Source organism: Aethalodelphis obliquidens, unplaced genomic scaffold (assembly GCF_003676395.1).
Source record: "Aethalodelphis obliquidens isolate GAN/ISIS:26980383/991018 unplaced genomic scaffold, ASM367639v1 scaffold32, whole genome shotgun sequence".
In the NCBI taxonomy this organism is placed as follows: Eukaryota; Metazoa; Chordata; class Mammalia; order Artiodactyla; family Delphinidae; genus Aethalodelphis; species Aethalodelphis obliquidens.
In genome coordinates, this window is record NW_020837976.1 from 20,109,436 (window position 1) to 20,137,007 (window position 27,572).

The 27,572-nt window shown below is 38.2% G+C and overlaps 1 protein-coding gene across 5 annotated transcripts in view; it reads left to right on the forward strand.

Moving 5' to 3' along the window:
- The window catches only part of PIK3C3 (phosphatidylinositol 3-kinase catalytic subunit type 3), a 157,737-nt gene that overhangs the window by 15,244 nt on the left and 114,921 nt on the right, over positions 1 to 27,572 (forward strand). The gene's annotated exons all lie outside the window — the stretch shown is intronic.

Consider the following 27,572-nt stretch of genomic DNA (forward strand, 5'->3'; position numbering starts at 1 on the left):
TGTTGTGAATATCTGTTCAAAAAGTACTATGTTAGATACTGTTTAAAGGTGCTTTTACAATACTTTTATTAAGAGACTTTCTTTTAATTTTTACATGTAATTTTCCTTTGTGATCTTATTAGTTACGGATGACTCTATTACGTCTGGAGAAAGTTTTAATGCCAAGCACTTTACAACTTTTTTGTTTTAGATTCCATATATATATGTGTTAGCATACAGTATTTGTTTTTCTCTTTCTGACTTACTTCACTCTGTATGACAGACTCTAGGTCCATCCACTTCACTACAAATAACTCAATTTTGTTTCCTTTTATGGCTGAGTAATATTCCATTGTATATATGTGTCACGTCTTCTTTATCCATTCATCTGTCAGTGGACACTTAGGGTGCTCCCATGTCCTGGCTATTGTAAATAGTGTTTTAATGACCGTTGTGGAACATGACTCTTATTGAATTATGGTTTTCTCAGGGTATATGCCCAGTAGTGGGATTGCTGGGTCATATGGTAGTTCTGTTTTTAGTTTTCTAAGGAACCTCCATACTGTTCTCCATAGTGGCTGTATCAGTTTACATTCCCACCAACAGTGCAAGAGGGTTCCCTTTTCTCCACACTCTGTTCGGCATTTATTGTTCATAGATTTTTTTTTTTTTTTTTTTTTTTTTTGCGGTGCGCAGGCCTCTCACTGTTGTGGCCTCTCCCGTTGCGGGGCACAGGCTCCGGATGCACAGGCTCAGTGGCCATGGCTCATGGGCCCAGCTGCTCCACGGCATGTGGGATCTTCCCGTACTGGGGCATGAACCTGTGTCCCCTGCATCGGCAGGCAGACTCTCAACCACTGTGCCACCAGGGAAGCCCCTGTTTCTAGATTTTTTGATGATGGCCATTCTGACTGGTGTGAGGTGATACCTCATTATAGTTTTGATTGCATTTCTCTGATGGTTAGTGATGATGAGCATCCTTTCATGTGTTTGTTGGCAGTCTGATATCTTCTTTGGAGAAATGTCTATTTAGGTCTTCTGACCATTTTTGGATTGGGTTGTTTGTTTTTTGGATATTGAGCTGCTTGAGCTGCTTGTAAGGTTTGGAGATTAATCCTTTGTCACTTGCTGCATTTGCAAATATTTTCTCCCATTCATAGTGTTGTCTTTTTGTCTTGTTTATGGTTTCTTTTGGTGTGCAAAAGCTTTGAAGTTTCATTAGGTCCCATTTGTTTATTTTTATTTCTATTTCTTTAGGAGGTGGGTCAAAAAGGATTTTGCTTTGATTTATGTCATGGAGTGTTCTGCCTGTGTTTTCCTCTAAGACTTTGATAGTTTCTGGTCTTACATTTAGGTCTTTAATCCATTTTGAGTTTATTTTTGTGTATGGTGTTAAGGAGTGTTCTAATTTCATTCTTTTAGATGTAGCTGTCATTTTCCTGGCACCACTTATTGAAGAGGCTGTCTTTTCTCCATTGTATTTTTTTTGCCTCCTTTATCAAAAATAAGGTGACCATATGTGTGTGGGTTTATCTCTGGACTTTCTATCCTGTTCTATTGATCTGTATTTCTGTTTTTCTGCCACTACAATACTGTCTTGATTACTGTAGCTTCATAGTATAGTCTGAAGTCACGGAGCCTGATTCCCCCAGCTCCGTTTTTCTTTCTCAAGATTGTTTGGGCTGTTCAGGGTCTTTTGTTTTTCAACACAAATTGTGAAATTTTTTGTTCTAGTTCTATGAAAAATGCCATTGGCAGTTTGATAGGTATTGCATTGAATCTGTAGATTGCTTTGGGTAATATAGTCATTTTCACAATGTTGATTCTTCCAATCCAAGAACATGGTATACCTCTCCATCTGTTTGTATCATCTTTAATTTCTTTCATCAGTGTCTTATAGTTTTCTGCATACAAATCTTTTGTCTCCTTAGGTAAGTTTATTCCTAGGTATTTTATTCTTTTTGTTGAAATAGTAAATGGGACTGTTTCCTTAATTTCGCTTTCAGAGTTTTCATCATTAGTGTGTAGGAATACAAGAGATATCTGTGCATTAATTTTGTATCCTGCTACTTTACCAAATTCAGTGATTAGCTCTAGTAGTTTTCTGGTAGCATCTTTAGGATTCTCTATGTATAGTATCATGTCATCTGCAAACAGTGGCAGCTTTACTTCTTCTTTTCCGATTTGCATTCCTTTTATTTCTTTTTCTAATCTGATTGCTGTGGCTAAAACTTCTAAAACTATGTTGAATAAGAGTGGTGAGAGTGGGCAGCCTTGTCTTGTTCAGGATTTTAGTGGAAATGGTTTCAGTTTTTCACCATTGAGAAGGATGTTGGCTGTGGGTTTGTCATATATGGCCTTTATTATGTTGAGGTAAGTTCCCTCTGTGCCTGCTTTCTGGAGAGTTTTTATCAAAAATGGGTGTTGAATTTAGTTGAAAGCTTTTTCTGCATCTATTGAGATTATCATATGGTTTTTATCCTTCAGGTTGTTAATGTGGTGTATCACATTGATTTGCATGTATTGAAGAATCCTTGCATTTCTGGGATAAACCCCACTTGATCATGGTGTATAATCCCTTTAATGTGCCTTTGGATTCTGTTTGCTCGTATTTTATTGAAGATTTTTGCATCGATGGTCATCAGTGATATTGGTCTGTACTTTTCTTTTTTTGTAATATCTTTGTCTGGTGTTGGTATCAGGGTGATGGTGGCTACCTAGAATGAGTTTGAGAGTGTTCCTCCCTCTGCTATATTTTGGAAGAGTTTGAGAAGGATAGGTGTTGGTTCTTCTCTAAATGTTTGATAGAATTCGCCTGTGAAGCCATCTGGTCCTTGGCCTTTGTTGGAAGATTTTTAATCACAGTTTCAATTTCAGTGCTTGTGTATAGTCTGTTTATATTTTCTCTTTCTTCCTGGTTCAGTCTCAGAAGTTTGTGCGTTTCTAAGAATTTATCCATTGCTTCCAGGTTGTCCATTTTATTGGCATATAGTTACTTGTAGTAATCTCCCTTGATCCTTTGTGTTTCTGCAGTGTCAGTTGTTACTTCTCTTTTTCATTTCTAATTCTGTTGATCTGAGTCTTCTCCTTTTATTCTTGATGAGTCTGTCTAATGGTTAATCAATCTTGTTTATCTTCTCCAAAAACCAGCTTTTAGTTTTATTCATATTTTTTATAGTTTTCTTCATTTCTTTTTCATTTATTTCTGATCTGATCTTTATGATTTCTTTCCTTCTGCTAACTTTGGGGTTTTTTGTTCTTCTTTGTCTAATTGCTTTAGTTGTAAGATTAGGTTGTTTGAGGTTTTTCTTGCTTCTTGAGGTAGGATTGTAATGCTATAAACTTCCCTCTTAAAACTGCTTTTGCTGCATCCCGTAGGTTTTGGGCCATCATGTTTTCAGTCATTTGTTTCTAGGTATTTTTTGATTTCCTCAGTTATCTCTTGATTATTTAGTAGCATATTGTTTAGCCTCCATGTGTTTGTATTTTTACAGTTTTTTTCCTGTAATTGATATCTAGTCTCATAGCATTGTGTTTGGAAAAGATACTTGATACAATTTCAATTTTCTTAAAATTACCAAGGCTTGATTTTTGACCGAAGATATGATCTATCCTGGAGAATGTTCCATGAGCACTGAGAAGAAAGAGTATTCTGTTGTTTTTGAATGGAATGTCCTATAAATGTCAATTAAGTCCATCTTGTTTAATGTATAATTTAAAGCTTGTGTTTCCTTATTTATTTTCATTTTGGATGATCTGTCCATTCGTGAAAGTTGGGTGTTAAATTCCCCTACTATGGTTGTGTTACTGTCAATTTCCCCTTTTATGGCTGTTAGCATTTGCCTTATGTATTGAGGTGCTCCTATGTTGGGTGCATAAATATTTACAATTGTTACATCTTTGTCTTGGCTGGATCCCTTGATCATTATGTAGTGTCCTTCTTTGTCTCTTGTGGTAGTCTATAAAGTCTATTTTGTCTGATACGAGAATTGTTACTCCAGCTTTCTTTTGATTTCCATTTGCATGGAGTATTTTTCCATCCCCTCACTTTCAGTCTGTATGTGTCCCTTGGTCTGAAGTGGGTCTCTTGTAGACAGCATATGTATGGGTCTTGTTTTTGTATCTATTCAGGCAGTCTGTGTCTTTTGGTTGGAGCATTTAATCCATTTACATTTAAGGTAATTGTCAATATGTATGTTCCTATTACCATTTTCTTAATTGTTTTGGGTTTGTTATTGTAGGTCTTTTCCTTCTGTTGTGTTTCCTGCCTAGAGAAGTTCCTGTAGCATTTGTTGTAAAGCTGGTTTGGTGATGCTGAATTCACTTAGCTTTTGTTTGTCTGTGAATGTTTTAATGTCTCCATCGAATCTGAATGAGATCCTTGCTTGGTTGTAGGTTTTTTAATTTCATCACTTTAAATATGTCCTGCCACTCCTTCTGGCTTGCTGAGTTTCTGCTGAAAGATCAGCTATTAACTTTATGGGGATTCCCTTGTATGTTTCTGTTGTTTTTTCCTTGCTGCCTTTAATTTTTTCTTTGTATTTAATTTTTGATAGTTTGATTAATATGTGTCTTGGCATGTTTCTCCTTGGATTTATCCTTTATGGAACTCTCTGTGCTTCCTAGACTTGATTGACTATTTCCTTTCCCATATTAGGGAAGTTTTCCACTATAATCTCTTCAAATATTTTCTCAGTCTCTTTTTTTTCCTCTTTTTCTTCTGGGACCCCTATATTTCGAATATTGTTGCATTTAATGTTTCCCAGAGGTCTCTGAGACTGTCCTCAATTCTTTTCAATCTTTCTTCTTTATTCTGCTCTGCAGTAGTTATTTCTACTATTTTACCTTCCAGGTCACTTATCTGTTCTTCTGCTTCAGTTACTCTGCTGTTGATTCCTTCTAGATAATTTTAAATTTCATTTATTGTGTTGTTCATTATTGTTTGTTTGCTCTTTAGTTCTTTTAGTTCCTTGTTAAAACTTTCTTGTTTGTTCTGCATTGTATTTCCAAGATTTTGGATCATCTTTACTATCATTACTCTGAATTCTTTTTCAGGTAGACTGCCTCTTTCCTCTTCATTTATTTGGTCTGATGGATTTTTACCTTACTCCGTCATCTGCTGTGTGTTTCTCTGTCTTCTCAGTTTGTTTAACTTACTGTGTTTGGGGTCTTCTTTCGCAGGCTGCACGTTCTTAGTTCCCATCGTTTTTAGTGTCTGCCCCCAGTGGCTCTGGTTGGATCAGTGGATTGTGTATGCTTTCTGATGGAGGGGACTGGTACCTGTCTTCTGGTGGATGAGGCTGGATCTTGTCTTTCTGGCTGGCAGGACCGTGTCCGGTGGTGTGTTTTGTGGTGCCTGTGACCTTACTGTATTTTTAGGCAGCCACTCTCCTGATGGGTGGGGTTGTGTTCCTGTCTTGCTAGTTGTTTGGCGTAGGGTGTCCAGCACTGTAGCTTTCTGGTCATTGAGTGGAGCTGGGTGTTATCGTTGAGATGGAGATCTCTGGGAGAGCTTTCGCTGTTTGACGTTACGTGGAGCCGGGAAGTCTCTGGTGGACCAGTGTCCTGAACTCGGCTCTCCCGCCTCAGAGGCACAGGTCTAACACCCGGCCGGAGCACCAAGACCCTGTCAGCCACATGGTTTAGAAGAAAAGGGAGAAAAAAAAGAAAGTAAGAAAAAAATAAAATAAAGTTATTAAAATAAAAATAATTATTAAAAATAAAATGTAATTAAAAAAACAGTCAGAAATAACCTTAGGACAAATGGTAAAAGCAAAGTTATACAGACAAAAATCACACAAAGAAGCATACACATTCACACTCACAAAAGGAGAAAAGGGAAAAAAAAATATCTATATATTGAAATAGAAACAGGAAGTGAGCAACCAAATCAATAAACAAATCTACCAATGATAATAAACTCTAAATACTAAAACCAGAAACAAATTAGATGCAGAAAGCAAACCCCAAGTCTACAGTTGCTCCCAAAGTCTGCCGCCTCAATTTTGGGATGATTCAGTCTCTTTAGGTATTCCAGAGATGCAGGGTACATCAAGGTGATTGTGTAGATTTAATCCACTGCTCCTGAGGCTGCTGGGAGAAATTTCCCTTTCTTTTCTTTGTTCGCACAGCTCCTGGGGTTCAGCTTTGGATTTGGCCCTGCCTCTGCGTGTAGGTCACCTGAGGACATCTGTTCTTCACTCAGGACGGAGTTAAAGGAGCAGCTGATTAGGGGGCTCTGTCTCACTCAGGCCTGGGGGGAGGGAGGAGTACGGAATGCGGGGCTAGCCTGCAGTGGCAGAGGCAGGCGTGACTTTGCAACAGCCTGAGATGTGCCATGTATTCTTCCATGGAAGTTGTCCCTGGATCACAGGACCCTGGCAGTGGCGCCCTGCACAGGCTCCTGGGAGTGCAGGTGTGGATAGTGACCTGTGCTTGCACACAGTATTGTTGGTGGCTGCAGCAGCAGCCTTAGCGTCTCATTCCCGTCTCTGTTGTCTACGCTGATAGCTGCGGCTGGCGCCCATCTCTGGAGCTCGTTTAGTCAGTGCTCTGAATCCCCTATCCTCGTGTACCCCGAAACAGTGGTCTCTTGCCTCTTTGGCAGTTCCAGACTTTTTCCCGGACTCCCTCCCATCTAGCTGTGGCGCACTAGCCCCCTTCAGGCTGTGTTCACGCAGCCAACCCCAGCCCTCTCCCTGGAATCTGACCTCGGAAGCTGGGGCCTCAGGTCCCAGCCCCCAACCGTCCAGGCAGATGAGCAGACAAGCCTCTCAGGCTGGTGAGTGCTGGTCGGCACTGATCCTCTGTGCGGGAATCTCTCTGCTTTGCCCTCTGCATCCCTGTTGCTGCACTCTCCCCTGTGGCTCCGAAGCTTCCCCCCCCCCCCCCGCCACCCCCATCTCCACCAGTGAAGGGGCTTCCTAGTATGTGGAAACTTTTCCTCCTTCACAGCTCCCTCCCAGAGGTGCAGGTCCTGTCCCTATTCTTTTCTCTCTGTTTTTTCTTTTGCCCTACCCAAGTATGTGGGGAGTTTCTTGCCTTTTGGGAAGTCTGAGGTCTTTTTCCAGCATTCAGTAGGTGTTCTGTAGGAGATGTTCCACATGTAGATGTATTTCTGATGTATTTGTGGGGAGGAAGATGATGTCCACATCTTACTCCTCTGCCATCTTGAAGGTCTCCAAGAATGAACGTTATAATTCATATAATAATGAAATTCTGAATTTGAGGGGGAATGGTCAGAGTCAAGAAATATAAAGCTATATAGTTGTGCAATTCATCCACCTAGGTTCTCTTATATTAAACAAATTATATAGGGTTCTATTCACATGTTACTAATTTTTTCCCATTTATTTATTAAAAAATTTTTTTTGCGGCACGTGGGCCTCTCACCATCACGGCCTCTACCATCGTGGAGCACAGGCTCCGGACACGCAGGCCCAGCGGCCACGGCCCACAGGCCCTGCCGCCCCGCGGCATGCGGGATCCTCCCAGACCGGGGCATGAACCCGCGTCTTCTGCATCGGCAGGCAGACTCCCAACCACTGCGCCACCAGGGAAGCCCTCTCATTTAGTTTTGATGCAGATTTCAGAAATAATTTTTGTAACAACTGATTGACATTTTTCAAACAGCAGTAAATGCAGCATTGGAATTTGAAATGGACTTTTTAATGTAGCACAATGTTATAGTATACATTTCTCATTTTTATCTTTTGAATTTTATAGTAGGAGAAAAAGGTGTGACTTGATAATGATCAGCTTTTTTTATGGTTGCAACTATAACTCCTTAAAGAGTTGTTTGGGTTCATATTTATTCTTTTGATTATCATTGTACATTTGCAGCTCTCAAAATGATGAGTAAGCATATGCAGCGCTAAATGAGGTATTGGAAAGAAGCCTTCTTAACAGTTTTGTTAATGGGTAGCAATCATCAACAGTCTAAATTCTTTATATTGGAGAGGATGGGAAGTAAGGTCCTACTTTTTCAAGAGGTATGTATTAAAATTTATACACTGACTATTACTGAGGGTGGCTAATAGTTTTTAAGTATTTATGCATTTGTTTCTCAATCTTTAAAATGGGGATAAAAATTAATGAGAATAAGTCTTTCTTATGCAAATTGGAGATGAGCTCCTTTCAAAGTTCTTTTTCCCTAATAGAATTCTATTTCTTACTTCTGAGTGGAGTGGAGCCTTTGGAGGTTGCTGTGCTGTGACAGCTTGCATTAGTGTTTAACTCATGTTCCCCAGAGACTAAATGGAAACCATTAAAACCAATAATTACTCTTCTTAAGGGGAAAAAGGCATCATGTTTAGCATTTTTGAAGGAACTGCTCTCCCTTTGAAGGAAGCGTTTTTTAATTTTTTGGCACTTGGGCTAATATGTTTTATTCTTTTCTGTACAGCAGTTGGTCATGCTGTTTGAAGTTTCAGAACTGTTATATCCCTGCTGCTGTTGAAGTTGAATGTGTTTTATAAATGATGCTTTGGTTTGATGAAATTGGAAGCTTGGGCATTTGGAAGCACTTTTCAGTGGGAAGAGCACTGTAGTATGAGGCAGAGATTTGGCCATCCTACCAGCTCTGGGAAAATAATTTCTAAGCCTGTAAAATCAGAAGTTTAGAATGGATGATATTTGAGGTCCCATGTAGCTATTCACATTCTATGATTCTAAAAGTACTGCAATAGTAAATAATTGGGATTTTTTATTTACCTGGATTTTATAGTTACCACCTTAATAGAGAAACAACATGCAGTCATCAGTTGGCAATTATGGAATCGTTGTTCATGCCGTTCCTTTTCATCTGTAATACATAAGCCTAGAGTAAAGCATCGTTCAGGACCTGCCTAATGTGAATGATCTGGCTGTGCTCTTAGATTTTGTTTTTGTTGTTTTTCTTTTTTGGTTAGTGACTGCTTCTTAAATTTTTCAGACTGGCTTCCTTAGTATTTCCCTTGCCTTATACCAGAAAAAGTATACTTTGATATTTGTTGTGGTCTTAACTTATAAACTTACCAGAGAGAGTATACTTTGATACTTGGTATACTCTGAATTTAAAATGATACTTTGGTATTTGTTTGTTCCTTAAAATTATGCCACAGTAGCTCTCTCCCTCCTTTTCTCCTCCTCTCATTTTTCTGGTTCCACATTAAAAAGTTTGTTGAGTTAGATTGTCATTCTCTTCCTCAAAACATTTCGAAATTGTCTTTGGTACCGTATTACAATATTTTGAAATTGTTTTTGGTTCTTTAAAAACCTGGAAAAAAATGTCTATGCTATTGTTTCCATTTTCATATAAAAGGAACAGATACTTCATTTTCTCACACTGTCATTTTAAGAAAAGAAATGAGTATTCAAATAGATGAGGTTTAAGTGGTTAGAACTGAATGGTTTCTTTCTTGTTGTACTTTGATTTTTCCAGTGAATTTACTCTGTTTCTAATTGTTGAGAAAGGTGGCTTAAGAGTAAAAACGTGTATATTAATCTTAATAATAGCAGAGCATAGTTACCGTGCATTGTACCCATGAGCCAAAATAAATAGCATAGTGATGATTTTCAAACTGCAATTTAAGGGAGTTTATTCAGTTAAAGAACTGCTTTAGTCCTGGCTGCCTGGGGATAATAGGACAAGAGGGCTGTGAAATGAAGATGAGCTATTTAAATGGCCTATAAAGAGACAATGTTAGATAATTATTAAGCAAAGAACCTCAAACTCAAGCTGTACTGAATATTCTTATTCTGACTTATTGATAGAACTGAAAGTTAAATTATAAGTGCAGTATGAATAATGGAATTTTAAAAGACTGATTTCTAGGTTTAACATTTTTTAAAAAGTCAAATCCTTTCAGAATAGTTTTAGTGGAATTAACCTCTAATGATTTTATTTTGTGAACATGCCTAGTTTTCCTTTGAGGAAAAATTGAGTGTGAGAAAAGGAAACAAAACTGAATAGTCTTGGGACTTCCCTGGTGGTGCAGTGGTTAAGAATCCACCTGCTAACGCAGGGAACATGGGTTCAAGCCCTGGTCCTGGAAGATCCTACATGCTGCGGAGCAACTAAGCCCATGCGCCACAACTACCGAGCCTGTGCTCTGGAGTCCACAAGCCACAACTACTGAAGCCTGCGTGTCTAGAGCCTGTGCTCCGCAGCAAGAGAAGCCACCGCAGTGAGAAGCCCGCTCACTGCAACGAAGAGTAGCCCTCACTCGCCACAACTAGAGAAAGCCCGCGGAAGCAATGAAGACCCAACACAGCCAAAAATAAAATAAAATAAGTAAATAAATTTTAAAAAAACTGAATAGTCTTTCGTTTAGTTCTTATTTTTTATGACTTGCATTTCTTAGACTTAGTAGGGAACAGGAAGAAAATTAATATATTGAAATATACTCTTTCCCCCATCTTCCTCGTTATCTTCTCTTTCCCATCTCTAAATTTCCCTAATTAATTTTTTGCTAACATAGTAACTTTCTGTTTGAATTGATTTGTGAAAATAATCAAAGCCCATACCTCTTGGGCATTTATTACTCTTTGATTGTCCATGACTGGCCTTTTAATGATTGTGGGCCTTAATTGAGCAAATTTGCCCATTGTTCCCATCTGCTCCATTTTTCAGCTTGTCGTATTGTAAGAGTTTTATGACTAGGATACATATCCACCTGGGGTTTTGGATGTGACTACCAAGCTTTAGTGTTTGATTTATATTTGAATCCATGTCTTTAGACATGAAAGGTTAGTGCAAAAGCATGCTTCTCCACTCTCTTCTCTTCATTTTAGCAGCTCTGCTTGATGTCTTTGGAATGTGCTTTAGTTTCTGTCAGTTTGATTAAGAGGAGGCAAAGAGAAAGCAATGACTATTTGAAAAATGCGTTGTGGTCTGTGTGACGCAGATGGGGTGGAGAATGTTAGGTAGAGTATATAGGTGAGCATCGCTACGGGGAAGTTGTGGTAAGATGTGGTGATGTTTCAGGCTGACCCTCAGAGTGCCTACATGGGGTCATTCTGGGTCCAGGGTCCAGACTCAGGTTTATAACAATAGGAACTGGATTTTTTTTAGTTCATCCAGGAAAAATTAGTATCTTGAGAATAGGTTCATGCCAATCAATTCAAGGGGTTATTTTTAATCTAGAGCTGTACTGTCTAAGATAATAGCCACAATTCACATGTGGCAATTTAAGTTAATCAAAATTAAATTTAATTTAAAATTCACTTGCTATGTTACCATAATCACATTTCAAGTGCTGAATAGCCACATGTGGCTAGCAGCTACCTAGTAGACAGTGCAGGTGTGGAGTATTCCCATTATTGCTGTTCTATTGAGCAGCCCTGGTCTAGAGTACCAATTTACTAATTTGTATTGGGTGAGTAACCATATCACCTTTCTGGTAGCCATAATACTTGTGTCTGCTATCCAGGACACCATTTTTTAAGGCAGTTTGGAAATTAAATTAGTCTTCAGGAGTTATTAATTTCTTAGTGAGCCATGAAGGAGCCTGAAGGAGCTACAAAGTTTTGTGAGATATTTCTCTCAGTATGGGGAAATCTTAAAAGGACTCTTCCTCTTTCTCTAATGACATTGTCTTTCTAGTTGCAGGATTACGTGAATATGCTGGCTACACTGTATGTTTTGAATAAACATTGACAAATAATCATGATCACAAAATAATCCTTTACAATTGAGATTAATATAACAAGAAGTTTTCTGGTTACATACTTCTGTGAAATGGGATTGAGGCTATTTATTTTAAATTATTTTATTGTACTGTTTGACCTGCCAAAATATTTGCCCTTGAAAGACAATATTTTACATTGAATGCACTGCATTGAATGGGTACTTGTTTTGAGGTATTAATTTAGAGGAGCTCACTGAGATTTTTATTTTAAGTATGTGGAAAAGTCCTCTATATCCACCATCATCACTTGCTATGTTGAAGATACACTTCTAAATGCTGGAGATTTAAGAATTATGTTACTAGGTTGAAGCTGTCATTATTACTAGTGCCATTATGAGGAATAATAATAATAACTATAATAATCTCCTTACATGCATAAAATGCTTTAATAGCTCTAAAACCCTTTACATGGATCAAGAACTAAAAATGGAGCTGTGATTAAAATCATGGCTTTGGAGACCATTTTTCATTCAGATTCCAGTTGTGTTCTCTTGTTTACATGTGATCTCAGATTAGCTACTTAACATTTACTAAGCCGTGAATTCCTCATCTTTAAAGAGGAATAAGGGTTATATCTACTTTTCTGAGTTACTGTGAAGAATAAATATAAATGAGATAAAATATTTAGTTTTTAACATACTGTGGGACAGTACTGAGCACTAATAAATGTTAGCTGTTGTTACTTGATCTTATTTGCTTTCATTTAATTCTAACAAGTTTAATGATTAGACTTGTAATACAGTATGTTTGTTGTCTCCCTTTTATTTATGTATTTATTTATTTAACATCTTTATTGGAGTATAATTGCTTTACAATGGTGTGTTAGTTTCTGCTGTATAACAAAGTGAATCAGCTATATATATACATATACATATATCCCCATAACTCTTCTCTCTTGCGTCTCCCTCCCTTCCTCCCTCCCTATCCCACCCCTCTAGGTGGTCACAAAACACCGAGCTGATCTCCCTGTGCTATGTGGCTGCTTCCCACTAGCTATCTGTTTTACATTTGGTAGTGTATATACGTACGTGCGTGCGTGCCACTCTCTCACTTTGTCCCAGCTTACCCTTCTGCCTCCCCGTGTCCTCAAGTACATTCTCTAGTAGGTCTGCGTCTTTATTCCTGTCCTGCCCCTAGGTTCTTCATGACGATTTTTTCTTCTTTTAGATTCCATATATATGTGTTAGCATATGGTATTTGTTTTTCTCTTTCTGAATTACTTCACTCTGTATGACAGACTCTAGGTCCATCCACCTCACTACAAATAACTCAAACTTCGTTTCATTTTATGGCTGAGTAATATTCCATTGTATATATGTGCCACATCTTCTTTATCCATTCATCTATCGATGGACACTTAGGTTGCTTCCATGTCCTGGCTATTGTAAAAAGAGCTGCAGTGAACACTGTGGTGCATGACTCTTTTTGAATTATGGTTTTCTCAGGGTATATGCCCAGTAGTGGGATTGCTGGGTCAAATGGCAGCTCTAGTTTTAGTTTTTTTTAAACTTGCTTTTTAATTAATTAATTAATTTATTTATTTTTGGCTGTGTTGGGTCTTCGTTTCTGTGTGAGGGCTTTCTCTAGTTGCGGCAAGTGGGGGCCACTCTTCATTGTGGTGTGTGGGCCTCTCACTCACAGCCTCTCTTGTTGCGGAGCACAGGCTCCAGACGCGCAGGCTCAGTAGTTGTGGCTCACGGGCCTAGTTGCTCCGCAGCATGTGGCATCTTCCCAGACGAGGGCTCTAACCCACGTCCCCTGCATTGGCAGGCAGATTCTCAACCACTGCGTCACTAGGGAAGCCCATATTTTTAGTTTTTTAAGGAACCTCATACTGTTCTCCCTAGTGGCTGTATCTATCTACACTCCCACCAACAGTGCAAGAGGGTTCCCTTTTCTCCACACCCTCTCCAGCATTTACAGTTTGTAGATTTTTTGATGATGGCCATTCTGACCTGTGTGAGGTGATATCTCATTGTAGTTTTGATTTGCATTTCTCTAATGATTAATGGTGTTGAGCATTCTTTCATGTGTTTGTTGGCAATCTGTATATCTTCTTTGGAGAAATATCTATTTAGGTCTTCTGCCCATTTTTGGATTGGGTTGTTTGTTTTTTTGATATTGAGCTGCATGACCCACTTGTAAATTTTGAAGATTAATCCTTTGTCAGTTGCTTCATTCGCATATATTTTCTCCCATTCAGAGGGTTGTCTTTTTGGCTTGTTTATGGTTTCTTTTGGTGTGCAAAAGCTTTGAAGTTTCATTAGGTTCCATTTGTTTATTTTTGTTTTTATTTCCATTTCTTTAGGAGGTGGGTCAAAAAGGATTTTGTTTTGATTTATGTCATAGAGTGTTCTGCCTATGTTTTCCTCTAAGAGTTTTAAAGTGTCTGGCCTTACATTTAGGTCTTTAATCCATTTTGAGTCTATTTTTGTGTATGGTGTTAGGGAGTGTTCTAATTTCATTCTTTTACATGTACCTGTCCAGTTTTCCCAGCACCACTTACTGAAGAGGCTGTGTTTTCTCCATTGTATATTTTTGCCTCCTTTATCGAAAATAAGATGACCATATGTGTGTGGGTTTATCTCTGGGATTTCTATCCTGTTCTATTTATCTATATGTCTGTTTGTGCCAGTACCATACTGTCTTGATTACTCTAGCTTTGTAGTGTAGTCTGAAGTCAGGGAGCCTGATTCCTCCAGCTCCGTTTTTCTTTCTCAAGATTGCTTTGATTATTCGGGGTCTTTTGTGTTTCCATACAAATTGGGAAATTTTTTGTTCTAGTTCTGTGAAAAAAGCTGATGGTAGTTTGATAGGGATTGCATCGAATCTGTAGATTGCTTTGGGTAGTATAGTAATTTTCACACTGTTGATTCTTCCAATCCGAGAACATGGTATATCTCTCCATCTGTTTGTATCATCTTTAATTTCTTGCATCAGTATCTTATAGTTTTCTGCATACAGGTCTTTTGTCTCCTTAGGTAGGTTTATTCCTAGGTATTTTATTCTTTTTGTTGCAATTGTAAATGAGAGTGTTTCCTTAATTTCACTTGCAGATTTTTCATCATTAGTGTATAGGGAAGCAAGAGAATTCTTTGCATTAATTTTGTATTCTACTACTTTACCAAATTCTTTGATTAGCTCTAGTAGTTTTCTTGTACCCTCTTTAGGATTCTCTGTGTTTAGTATCATGTCATCTGCAAACAGTGACAGCTTTACTTCTTCTTTTCCGATTTGGATTCCTTTCATTTCTTTTCCTTCTCTAATTGCCATGGCTAGGACTTCCAAAACTATGTTGAATAATAGTGGTGAGAGTGGGCTACCGTGTCTTCTTTGTGATCTTGGTGCAGATGGTTTCAGTTTTTCACCATTGAGGACAGTGTTGGCTATGGGTTTGTCATATATGGCCTTTATTATGTTGAGGTAAGTTCTCTCTATGTCTACTTTTTGGAGAGTTTTTATCATAAGTGAGTGTTGAATTTTGTCAAAACCTTTTTCTTCATCTATTAAGATGATCATATGGTTTTTATTATTCAATTTGTTAATATGGTGTATCACATTGATTGATTTGTGTATATTGAAGAATGCTTGCGTTCCTGGGCTAAACCCTACTTGATCATGGTGTATGATCCTTTTAACATGCTATTGGATTCTGTTTGCTACTATTTTGTTGAGGATTTTTGCATCTGTGTTTATCAGTGATCATGGCCTGTAGTTTTCTTTCTTTGTGACATCTTTGTCTGGTTTTGGTATCAGGATGATGGTCACCTCATAGAATGAGTTTGGGAGTTTTCCTCCCTCTGCTATATTTTGGAAGGGTTTGAGAAGGATAAGTGTTAGCTCTTCTCTAAATGTTTAATAGAATTTGCCTGTGAAGCCATCTGGTCCTGGGCCTTTTTTTGTTGGAAGATTTTTAATCACAGTTTCAATTTCAGTGCCTGTTATTGGTCTGTTTATATTTTCTCTTTCTTCCTGGTTCAGTCTCGGAAGGTTGTGCTTTTCTAAGAATTTGTCCATTTCTTCCAGGTTGTCCATTTTATTGGCATATAGTTCCTTGTAGTAATCTGTCATGATCCTTTGTATTTCTGCAGTGTCAGTTGTTACTTTTCCTTTTTCATTTCTAATTCTTTGTTGTGGTCATCTCCCTTTTTTTCTTGATGTGTCTGGCTCTTGGTTTATCAATTTTGTTTATCTTCTCAAAGAACCAGCTTTTAGTTTTATTGATCTTTGCTATTGTTTCTTTTTCACTTATTTCTGATCTGATTTTTATGATTTCTTTCCTTCTGCTAACTTTGGGGTTTTTTTGTTCTTTCTCTAATTGCTTTATGTGTAAGATTAGGTTGTTTATTTGAGATGTTTCTTGTTTCTTAAGGTAGGATTGTATTGCTATAAAATTCCCTCTTAGAACTGCTTTTGCTGCATTCCATAGGTTTTGGGTTGTCGTGTTTTCATTGTCATTTGTTTCTAGGTATTTTTTGATTTCCTCTTTGATTTCTTCAGTGTTCTTTTGGTTATTACGTAGTGTATTGTTTAACGTCCATGTGCTTGTATTTTTTACAGATTTTTCCCTGTAGTTGATATCTAGTCTCATAGTGTTGTGTTTGGAAAAGACACTTGATATGATTTCAATTTTCTTAAATTTACCAAGGCTTGATTTGTGACCAAAATATGATCTATCCTGAAGAATGTTCCATGAGCACTTGAGAAGAGAGTGTATTCTGTTGTTTTTGGATAGACTGTCCTATAAATGTCAGTGAAGACCATCTTGTTTTATGTATCATTTAAAGCTTGTATTTCCTTATTTATATTCATTTTGGATGATCTGTCCATTGGTGAAAGTGGGGTGTTAACATCCCCTACTGTGATTGTGTTACTCTCAATTTCCCCTTTTATGGCTGTTAGCATTTGCCTTATGTATTGAGGTGCTCCTATGTTGGGTGCGCAGATATTTATCATTGTTATATCTTCTTCTTGGATGTATCCCTGATCATTATGTAGTGTCCTTCTTTGTCTCTTTTAATAGCCTTTGTTTTAAAGTCTATTTTGTCTGATATGAGAATTGCTACTCCAGCTTTCTTTTGATTTCCATTTGCATGGAACATCTTTTCCATCCCCTCACTTTCAGTCTGTATGTGTCCCTAGGTCTGAAGTGCGTCTCTTGTAGACAGCATATATACAGCACTCTTTTTTGTATCCATTCAGCCAGTCTATATCTTTTGGTTGGAGCATTTAATTTGTTTACATTTAGCTAATTATCGATATGTATGTTCCTATTATCATTTTCTCAATTGTTTTGGGTTTGTTGTTGTAGGTCTTTTCCTTCTCTTGTGTTTCCTGCCTAGAGAAGTTCCTTTAGCATTTGTTGTAAAGCTGGTTTGGTGGTGCTGAACTCTCTCAACTTTTGCTTGTCTGTAAAGTTTTTAATTTCTCCATCAAATCTGAATGAGATCCTTGCTGGGTAGAGTAATCTTGGTTGTAGGCTTTTCCCTTTCATCATCTTAACTATGTCCTGCCACCGCCTTCTGTCTTGCAGAGTTTCTGCTGAAAGATCGCTGTTAACCTTATGGGGAATCCCTTGTATGTTATTTGTTGTTTTTCCCTTGCTGCTTTTAATATTTTTTCTTTGTTTTAAATTTTTGATTGTTTGATTAATATATATCTTGCCATGTTTCTCCTTGGATTTATCCTGTGTGGGACTCTGTGCGCTTCCTGGACTTGATTAACTATTTCCTTTCCCATATTAGGGAAGTTTTCCACTATAATCTCTTCAAATAATTTCTCAGTCCCTTTCTTTGTCTCTTCTTCTTCTTGGCACCCTATAATTCTAATGTTGGTGCTTTTAATGTTGTCCCAGAGGTCTCTGAGACTGTCCTCAATTCTTTTCATTCTTTTTTCTTTATTCTGCTCTGCAGTGGTTATTTCCACTATTCTATCTTCCAGGTCACTTATCTGTTCTTTTGCCTCAGTTATTCTGCTATCGACTCCTTCTAGAGAATTTTAAATTTCATTTATTATGTGGTTCATCATTGTTTGTTTCCTCTTTAGTTTTTCTAGGTCCTTGTTAAACGTTTCTTGTATTTTCTCCATTCTATTTTCAAGATTTTGGATCATCGTTACTATCATTATTCTGAATTCTTTTTCAAGTAGACTGGCTATTTCCTCCTCATTTGTTTGGTCTGGTGGGTTTTTACCTTGCTCCTTTATCTGCTGTGTGTTTCTGTGTCTTCTCATATTGCTTAACTTACTGTGTTTGGGGTCTCCTTTTTGCAGGCTGCAGGTTGTTAGTTCCCTTTGTTTTTGGTGTCTGCCCCCAGTTGCTAAGGCTGTTTCAGTGGGTTGTGTAGGCTTCCTGGTGGAGGGGACTAGTGCCTGTGTTCTGGTGAATGAGGCTGGATCTTGTCTTTCTGGTGGGCAGGTCCGTGTCTGGTGGTGTTTTTCGGGGTACCTGTGAACTTATTATGATTTTAGGTAGCCTCTCTGCTAATGGGTGGGGTGGTGTTCCTGTCTTGCTAGTTGTTTGGCATAGGGTTTCCAGCACTGGAGCTTGCTGGTCGAGTGGAGCTGGGTCTTGGCATTGAGATGGAGATCTCTGCGAGATTTTCGCTGTTTGATGTTACGTGGAGCTGGGAGGTCTCTGGTGACCAGCGTCCTGAACTTGCCTCTCCCACCTCAGAGGCACAGGCCTGGTGCCTGGCCGGAGCACCAAGACCCTGTCATCCTCACAGCTCAGAATAAAAGGGAGAAAAAAAGAAAGAAAGAAAGAAAGAAAGAAAGAAAGAAAGAAAGAAAGAAAATAAATTATTAAAATAAAAAATAATTATTAAAAAAATTTATAAATTAATTAAAAAAAGAATGAAAGAACGAAGAGAGCAACCAAACCAGAAGACAAATCCACCAATGATAACAAGCGCTAAAAACTATACTAAAAGAAAAAACGGAAAGACAGAACCCTAAGACAGATGGTAAAAGCAAAGGTATACAGGCAACATCACACCCAGAAGCATATACATACACACTCACAAAAAGAGAAAAAGGAAAAAATATATATATACCTTGTTGCTCTCAAAGTCCACCACTTCAATTTTGGGATGATTCTTTGTCTATTCAGGTATTCCAGAGATGCAGGGTACATCAAGCTGATTGTGGAGATTTAATCTGCTCCTGAGGCTGCTGGGAGAGGTTTCCCTTTCTTTGTTCACACAGGTCCTGGGGTTCAGCTTTGGATTTGGATCCGCCTCTGCATGTAGTGTCCTGAGGGCCTCTGTTCCAGCTCAGACAGGATGTGGTTAAAGTAGCAGCTGATTAGGGGCCTCTGGCTCATTGAAGCCAGGGGGAGGGAGGGGCACGGAATTTGGGGCGAGCCTGTGGCGGCAGAGGCCGGCATGACAGCAGCCTGAAGCGCACCGTGTGTTCTCCCAGGGAAGTTGTCCCTGGATCACGGGACCCTGGCAGTGGCGGGCTGCACAGGCTCCCAGGAGGGGAGGTGTGGATAGTGACCTGTGCTTGCACACAGACTTCTTGGTGGCTGCAGCAACAGCCTTAGCGTCTCATGCCGGTCTCTGGGGTCTGTGCTGATAGCTGCAGCTCGCATCTGTCTCTGGAGCTCGTTTAGGTGGCGCTCTTAATCACTGCTCCTCGTGCACCGCGAAACAAAGAGGCAAGAAAAAACCTCTTGCCTCTTAGACAGTTCCAGACCTTTTCCCGGATTCCCTGCCAGCTAGCTGTGGCGCACTTGCCCCCTTCAGGCTATGTTCACGCAGCCAACCCCAGTCCTCTCCCAGAGATCTGCTCCCCGAAGCTGGAGCCTCGTCTCCCAGTCCCCACTCGTCCCAGGGTGAGTAGACAAGCCTCTCGATCTGGTGAGTGCTGGTCAGCATCGATCGTCTGTGCGGGAATCTTTCTGCTTTGCCCTCTGCACCCCTGTTGCTGCTCTCTCCTCCATGGCTCCGAAGCTTCCCTTCTTCCGCCACCCGCAGTCTCTGCCCACGAAGGAGCTTCCTAGTGTGTGGAAACCTTTCCTCCTTCACAGCTCCCTCCCACTGGTGCAGGTCCCATCCCTGTTCTTTTGTCTCTGTTTTTTCTTTTTTCTTTTACCCTACCCAGGTACGTGGGGAGTTTCTTGCCTTTGGGGAGGTCTGAGTTGTTCTGCCAGTGTTCAGTAGGTGTTCTGTAGGAGTTGTTCCACGTGTAGATGTATTTCTGGTGTATCTGTGGGGAGGAAGGTGATCTCCACTTCTTACTCTTCTGCCATCTTGAAGCTCCTCTATACAGTATTTTGTAACTCATGAAATATACATTGTTTTTAAACTCCTGAAAAGATGGAAGCTTAGAGAAGTTAAGTGATTTATGTTAACTTTTCAAATAAACAGTAAGTTATAGAACCAGGATCTAAAATCAGGTCTTTAAATCCTTTATGTAAACATCTTTCCAAAGAAAAGTATCAGTGAAGTGTTTTAGGTTTAAGGATTGTGAAGAATTAGTTTGCATAGAGAATGTGTCGTTCTTATCAAGAAGATTAAAGTGGAAAAATAGGAGAAAAGGCAGAGGGAGTATGAAATGAAACAATATATATTCCTGCAGGTCCTTAGGTATAGCATAAAAGATGGTGCCTAGTGACTCAATAAACAGTGACTTGCCTGTGGTGAATGAGCACCCATTAAATATTTGTGCTATAAATGAACTCGTGTTACAAATAGTACTTAGGCTTCAGTTGTTGTTACTGTTACCTAGTGCAAACACCTAGTGCTTGCCACATAACAGGCCAATTAATGGAGAGACTAGGTGTTGGGGCAAGGAAAAGTGATTTTACTTTGAAAGCCAACAGACTGAGAAGATGGTGGACTAGTGTCCCAAAGAACCATTTCGCCCGAGGTAGAATTTAGGCTTCTTTTATACTAAAAGGGTGTGTCTGGTTGTTACAAACTTTTTTTTTTTAATTGAAGAATCGTTCATTTGCAGTGTTGTATTAGTTTCAGGTATACAGCAAAGTGATTCAGTGATATATGTGTGTACATATACATAAACAGACACATAAACTTTTCAGATTCTTTTCCATTATAGGTTTTTACAAGATATTATAGAGTTCCCTGTGCTATATGGTAGGTCCTTGTTGTTTATCTATTTTATATATAGTTGTGTGTATCTGTTAATCCGAAACTCCTAATTTATTCCCTCCCTAATTTCTCCTTTGGTAACCATAAGTTTGTTTTCTATGTCTGTGAGTCTGTCTCTGTTTTGTAAATATGTTCATTTATATCCATTTTTTGGGTCCATATGTAAGTGATATCATGATATTTGTCTTTTTCTTTTCTTTCTCTGTCTGACTTACTTCCCTAGTATGGCTAATCTCTAGGTCTATTCAATGTTGCTGCAAATGGCAAAATTGTATTCTTTTTTATGGCTGAGTAGTGGAATATAACATATATTATATAATATATATAATAGAAAATATATATGCATGCCACATCTTCTTTATCAGTTCATCTGTCTATAGACACTTAGGTTGCTTCCATATATTGGCTGTTGTAAGTAGTGCTGCTGTGAATCTTGGGGCGCATGTATCTTTTTGAACTAGTTTTTATCTTTTCCATATATATGCCCAGGAGTGGGATTTCTGGATTACATGGTAACTCTGTTTTTAGTGTTTTAAGAAACCTATGTACTGTTCTCCATAGTGGCTACACCAATTTACATGTTCACCGACAGTGTGGGAGGATTCCCTTTTCTCCACACCCTCTCCAGCATCTATTATTTGCAGACGTTTTGATGATGGCCATTCTGACTGGTGTGAGGTGAGGTATCATTGTAGTTTTGATTTGCATTTCTCTAATAATTATCAGTGGTGAGCATCTTTTCATGTGCCTGTTGGCCATCTGTATGTCTTCTTTAGAGAAATGTATGTTTAGGTCTTCTGCCCACTTTTTGATTGGGTGTGGGTTTTGTTTTGTTTTGTTTTGTTTTTGATATTGAGCTATATGAACTGTTTGTATATTTTGTAAATTAAGCCCTTGTTAGTCACATTGCTTGCAGATATTTTCTCCCACTCCGTAGGTTGTCTTTTCATTTTGCGTATAGTTTTATTTGCTGTGCAAAAGCTTACAAGTTTGATTAGGTCCCATTTGTTTACTTTTGCTTTTATTTCTTTTGCTTTGGGAGACTGATCTAAGAAAGTATTGCTACGACTTAATGTCAGAGAATGTTTTGCCTATGTTCTCTTCTAGGAATTTTATAGTGTCATGTCTTATATTTAAGTCTTTAAGCCATTTCGAGTTTATTTTTGTGTTTGGTGTGAAGGAGTATACTAACTTCATTGATTTACATGTGGCTGAAAGGACACTTTTTTTTAATGTAAAGAGACATTACAGAGAATACCAACTTTCCCCGGAAAGCCCTAACATAAAATTAATTGAAGGTATCTCTAGGAACTTCATGTTATATTCTGAAAATAGTAAATTACATAATTATAATAAGGGAGACAGATCATTAATAGGTCCTATTAATAATTTATTTTCTTAAACTGATTTTACCCAGAATGTCAGTTTATTCATGAAAATTATTTCACAAAGCTACGTCAGGGTAGAAATGTATTCAGAAACCAAGAAAAGTATACTTAATCAACTTGCTATACTATAAAGAAAATGGTCTCTGAGGTTGTTTCCTTTTCAGAATAGCTGAAAAAAAATCATGATGATGACACTGTTATGATTCCTGTAATTAACAGAGAGAGTAGAGTCCAGCTGACCACATTCTATCAATGAAAAATGTCCACAAATACAGAAATAGCTGGTTATTCAATGAGCCACTGTGAGAGCTATAAATCAGGGTTTTTGACTGCCAGTCTTTCTACCCAGTTATAATGTACCTCATTACTATTTAAATCTTCCATAAATTTTGTTCCATTAATTTTAAAAGCATAAATTAAAAGGTTATGCTTTTAATTACCAAAACACCTCCCTGAAAATTCCATGTTCCTCATTTCTCTAAAATCTAACTACAAATATCATGTGGGTACTGTTTTAAAAGTCCACATAAGTCATCACTTTGATAATCTATTCTTGGATTTATAAACAAAAATGATATCTAGCTTATAAATCACATTTATAAAACTCAAAACATTTGCCAACCTTACATCTCTTTCTTTCTCTAGGTTCCTCTAACATCAATAGCAGATAAGCAAATAATGTTTGGTTTGGTTTCTGGTTTCAGTAATGTGGAAGACTAAGATAAACTGAAATTCCTCCCCCAACAAACAGCTAATAATATGAAGTAGCAGTAAAATAGGTATAACCACTTAGGAAGGTAAGCCCTACAAAAGATGAGTTTGCAATCTAAAATTTTAAACCAATGGAAGCCAAAATCAGTAATCATAACAAACAACTGGAGTATATGCACCAGAAATTCCGATAATGGAATACTGAAAATTAAAAAAAACTATTTAAAAATAAAACAGTAATATAAAACATAAAGAATCAGAACAAAAAGGAACAAGATATTATTTACTACTATAGCTATATAATGAAACTTAATATTGGTTAGAGTAATTCTTCCCCCTTTATTCTCCTTTCTTCAAACTCAAGTGGTTTTATAAGCTGGACCTACAAAGCCTGCTGAGATCAATATGACCATGATACCAAAGCTAGAGAAGAAAAGTGAAAGAAAGGAAAATTATAGACAGTTCTCAGTTATAAATACAGATGCAAAATTTCAGCATAAAATTAGCAAACTGAATCAAGTGGTTAAAAAATATATCATGCCCAAACAAGATGTATTCCAAGAATGTAAGAACAGTTTAATACAGAATATCTATTAGTGTACATTATTATCACAGTATTGAGTGTTTCAGGGGTCCCCCAAGATGAGATGATGAAAGCACAGGACTTAGAGGCAGTTGTACAGCTAAGATTGATTATAAGCAACACAGTAAGAATATACAACTAGATGGTTCAGTAAAAGAAAAAGATATAGGTGGGGTCTGGAGAAATCCATACGCAGGCTTCCTATGCTTCCCCTTCCCAGCCCAGGAAGAGACACTGAGTGTGCTGCTTTCTTCAGGAAGAAAAATGAAGCCTTTTAGAAAAGCCCATTTGAGACTCAGAAATTAGGTTTTTTACTGGGGGTCTGGTCACACAGGCATTCTCTGCCCTCAACTACCAAAATTCTGGCCTCCCAGAAAGAAAGCAGGTGCTCACCATAAATCACAGTGTACAAACAGCCTAGTCACAGTGAAACATCTATACCCGTTAGAGAATGTTTCAGAAGTCAAGTTCTCACACATTTGCTGAGGGTCATCCTTGCAAGCAGGTCCTTCTGAAGATAGTGGCTTCAAACCTGTTGTGTTAACTATCTCCTGCATATTAAATTAAGGAGAAAAAAACATATGGTCAAATGGATTCCCAATCTTACCAACTTTTTAGTGAGTTTCAACAAACATTCATCGTATAAAGTTTTGGTTAAATAAAATAGGTCTTTCTTAACCTAATATGAGAAATATACCAAGAACTGATAACCAGCATCTTACCAAATGGTTAAATGTAAAAAACATTCTCATTAAAGTCAGGAACAAAACAAGGATGCTTCTATTACTGTTCCGATTAGACATTGTACTAGAGTTTCTTGTACTAGTCAGTACAAGAAAACCGTATATATAGAGGTAAGAAATAAAAATTATTTACAGATGATGATTACATAGAAAAGTCAGAAGAACTATTAGACAAACTGTTATAAATAATAATGTTGTTAGATACAAGATTAATAACAGAAATCAGTTATTATTCCAAAATTCCTATTATTGCCATTTTACCAATCTAAAAATAAAATCTTCAAAAGATATTTACACTAGCAACAAAAACTACGTGAAATTTAGAAATAAACCAAACAGAAAATGTATAGATTTTTATCTTGGAAATCCAACAATTTCACACCTAGATTTCTACACTAAAGAAACTCACTTATGGGCATAAGGAGATATATACACGTATATTCACTTCAGCCCTGATAATAACACAAAAAGTTGAGTTTGTTGGGAGAATAAATAATAAACTGATTTACTCGTACAGTGGGATACTATACAACAGTTTAAATGAAAGCATTTGAGCTGTGTAAATTAACATGGGTAAGTATCAAAAACAGCATTAAGTTTAAAAAAGCAAATTGAAATGAAAGAATTAGGGAAGTCTTTACAAATATCTGTGATTTTTTTCATCTTTTTTAAAAAGTGTGAAACAAATAAGGCAAATAATACATGTTCAGTTTTGACAGTGAATACATGGATATCTCATATTATTCTGCATACTTTTGCTTTATAATAAAAATAAAAAATTTAATTATATATATACATAACTTTAAAACTCAGACCTAGTACTGGGAAAACAATAAGTCAACAAGTCCCATCTTACTACCTCTTTTCACTAATCTTGGAATTCAGTTACTACTTAGCCAAGTTATTTGGTTAATTCCCTTACGCTGAAGAGCACTTTGATGAAGAAGATGAAAGTCAACTAACTCAATTAGGTTGTCTAACACAGAACTACTTCTTCAATGTGCCTTTAGTGGGAAGGAAGGGAGGGAGGAAGGGACGGAGGAAAAATATGAATATTCGTTATCTTTTGGGATTTTTTTCTTCTAAATGTCAGACAATTCTTAGTGAAATTATTCAAGGCTGTAAAACTTATTTAGTGGCACCATCTATGTCATCAAAAATGCATCTTGGGCTTCCCTGGTGTCGCAGTGGTTGGGAGTCCGCCTGCCGATGCGGGGGACGCGGGTTCGTGCCCCGGTCCGGGAAGATCCCACATGCCGCGGAGCGGCTGGGCCCGTGAGCCATGGCCGCTGAGCCTGCGCGTCCGGAGCCTGTGCTCCGCAACGGGAAAGGCCACAGCAGTGAGAGGCCCACACACCGCAAAAAAAAATGCATCTTAACTACAGGTTTTTGTATAAATAATAAGTGTAACTTTTATAAACATAATGTATTGGATTTGATTCTGTGTTGCTTTTCTTTTGTGTCATAAAAGAAGAGTTTGGGTATCTCTTATAAATTTATTCCTAATGATACATGGTAGAATCTTTTTTATCAGTCACTTTGTTTTGCTTACTGTTGTCTAAGACTGTCAAAACTTTTAGATTTGTCTTGAAATCGATGGTAGCAAGTAGACTAAATTAGATTTTGCCAGTGAAAGATTGAGCCCTAAAAGAATATCGATTCATGTTCTGTAAATCTGTTACTGTCTTTACAGCTATAGTTTCTGCCAGAAAACTAGAAAGTAACGTGCTTTTAAGATTACATTAATCTCTGAGGAGTTAAACTGAATGGTTTCATTAAGAGGCAAATACCACTCTTCCTGAATAAGATACACATGTAAAATTTCAAAGTAAAATTGAAGATTTGAGTCTAAGACTTCATTAATCAGGAAGGTAGAAGCTTTGTAAGAATTAATTATAATAGGTGTGGGTGCAAACTCTAACATACAGATACAACTCCTTTTTTTTTTTGTTTGTTTGCGGTATGCGGGCCTCTCACTGTTGTGGCCTCTCCCGTTGCGGAGCACAGGCTCCGGACGCGCAGGCTCGGCGGCCATGGCTCACGGGCCCAGCTGCTCTGCGGCATGTGGGATACTCCTGGACCAGGGCACGAACCCGTGTCCCCTGCATTGGCAGGTGGACTCTCAACCACTGTGCCACCAGGGAAGCCCCGATACAACACCTTTTAAAATCTCAGTTTAAGTGAATACTTTTTTTTAACATCTTTATTGGAGTATAATTGCTTTACAATGGTGTGTTAGTTTCTGCTGTATAAGAAAGTGAACCAGCTATACGTATACATATATCCCCATATCCCCTCCCTCTTGCGTCTCCCTCCCATCCTCCCTATCCCACCCCTCTAGGTGGTCACAAAGCACCGAGCTGATCTTCCTGTGCTATGCGGCTGCTTCTCACTAGCTGTTTTACAGTTGGTAGTGTATATATGTCCATGCCACTCTCTCACTTCATCCCAGCTTACCCTTCACCCTCCCCGTGTCCTCAAGTCCATTCTCTACGTCAGCATTTTTATTCCTGTCCTACCGCTAGGTTCTTCAGAACCATCTTTTTTTTTTAGATTCCATGTATATGTGTTAGCATATGGTGTCTGTTTTTCTTTCTGACTTCACTCTGTATGACAGGCTCTAGGTTCATCCACCTCACTACAAATAGCTCAATTTTGTTTCATTTTATGGCTGAGTAATATTCCATTGTATATATGTGTCACACCTTCTGTATACATTCATCTGTCGATGGACATTTAGTTTGCTTCCATGTCCTGGCTATGATTTTCTCTAGATATATGCCCAGTAGTGGGATTGCTGGGTATATTATTTTTATTTTATTTTATTTATTTATTTTTGGCTGTGTTGCACAAGTGCTTTCTCTAGTTATGGCAAGCAGGGGCTACTCTTCGTTGCGGTGCAGAGGCTTCTCATTGCGGTGGCTTCTCTTGTGGAGCACAAGCTCTAGGTGCACGAGCTTCTCATTGTGATGGCTTCTCTTGTTGTGGAGCACAAGCTCTAGGTGTGTGGGCTTCAGTAGTTGTGGCACGCAGGCTCTAGAGCACAGGCTCTGTAGTTGTGGTGCACGGGCTTAGTTGCTCCGCAGCATGTGGGATCTTCCTGAACCAGGGCTCGAACCCGTGTTCGAGCATTGGCAGGTGGATTCTTAACAACTCTGCCACCAGGGAAGCCCTGTACAACTATATTTTGTCTTGAATTATAAATTACTGCATAGCTTGTATTTGATTTGACATGGATAGGACTCATTGTTTATTGAAGAATTATACTGTTTAATAATACAAATGTCTCAGTGAGCCACAGTGCATCCTGCAAATAGATTACTGACCAATAATGGTATTCTGTTTAATGAGTACTTATGCTCAGTTCTAGTCTAGGCTTAGGGAAG